Source organism: Octodon degus, unplaced genomic scaffold (genome assembly GCF_000260255.1).
Source record: "Octodon degus isolate 3935 unplaced genomic scaffold, OctDeg1.0 scaffold00023, whole genome shotgun sequence".
Lineage (NCBI taxonomy): Eukaryota > Metazoa > Chordata > Mammalia > Rodentia > Octodontidae > Octodon > Octodon degus.
Window position 1 is genome coordinate 19,409,252 of NW_004524599.1, and position 1,476 is coordinate 19,410,727.

Consider the following 1,476-nt stretch of genomic DNA (forward strand, 5'->3'; position numbering starts at 1 on the left):
GAATGGCTAGTGATGTGGAGCATTTTTTCATATATTTATTCGCTTCTTTAATTTCTTCCTCTGAAAAGTGTGTGTTCATCTCGGATGCCCATTTCTGGACTGGGTTTTTTTAATTTTGGAGCCCTAGTGTTTTTTAGTCCTTTATAAATTCTAGGAGAAGACCCTTGTCTGAATACTTATTTGTCATGATATTTTCCAAATTTGTGGGTTACCTTTTCACTTTATTGGTAATTTCTTTTGACGTGAAAAAACTTTTCAGTACGAGCAGGTCCCAGTTTTTAATTCTTTCAACTGTTTCCTGTATGATTTGATTTCTGTTCATGAAGTCTTTGCCTATCCCTATGTCTTCAAGTGTTCCTCCTACTTACTCTTAGAGGAGATTTAGTGTCTCTGCCTTACTGTTTAGATCTTTAATCCATTTTGACTTTCGCTTAGTGCATGGTGATAGACCTGGGTCAAGTTTGAGTTTTTGGCATCTAGAGAGCCAGTTTTTCCAGCACCATTTGTTAAAGAGGCTATCTTTCTTCCAGTGAGTATGTTTGTTCCCTTTGTGAAAGATAAGGTGGCTGAGTGTGTTTGTAGGGGCTTCAGTGTCTTCTAATCTATTCCATTGATTCTCAGGTCTATTTTGTTGCCAGTACCATGCTGATTTTATCACAGTATCCTTGTATATAATTTCAAGTCAGGAATTGTAATGTGTCCTGCCTTCTCTTTATTGCCCAGAATTGCATTTGCTATCCTAGGTTTTTTCTAGTCCAGATAAATTTTAGGAATGATTGCTCTACCTCTGTGAGCTATGTTGGTTTTAGTCTGATAGGGATTGCATTAGATCTGTACAGCAATTTTTGGAGTATGGCCATCATCACGATGTTGGCTCTTCCTATCAAAGAGCATGGAATATCTTTCTATTTTTGGAAATCCTTTACAATCTCTTTTTTCAGAGTACTGTAATTTTCCTTTAAAAGTTCTTTGACTTCTTTAGTAAGATTAATTCCAAAGTATTTCATTTTCCTTGGTGCTATTGTAAAAGGTATTGTTTCTATACTTTCCCTTTCAGTGTGTTTGATCTCTATGTAGAGGAATGTTACTGACCTTATAACCTCCTGTGCTACTGAATTTCTGTATTAATTCTAGTAGCTTCTTGGTGGAGTTTTTTTGGGTCTTCCAAGGAAAGTATCATGTCATCTGCAAATAAAGATAATTTAACTTCTTTTTTGCCTATTCTTATTCTTATATTTCTTTCTCTTGTCTAATGGCTCTAGCTAATGATTCCAGAACTATATTGAATAGGAGTAGTGATAGAGGACATTCTTGCCTTGTACCAGATCCAAGAGTAAAAGATTTCAGTTTTTCCCCATTTAAGATTATGTTAGCCATTGGGTTTTCATAAATGGTTTTTACCAGGTTGAAGTAGAAGCCATCTATTTCTATTTTCTGTAGGACTTTGAACATGAATGAGTGTTGGACTTTGTCAAA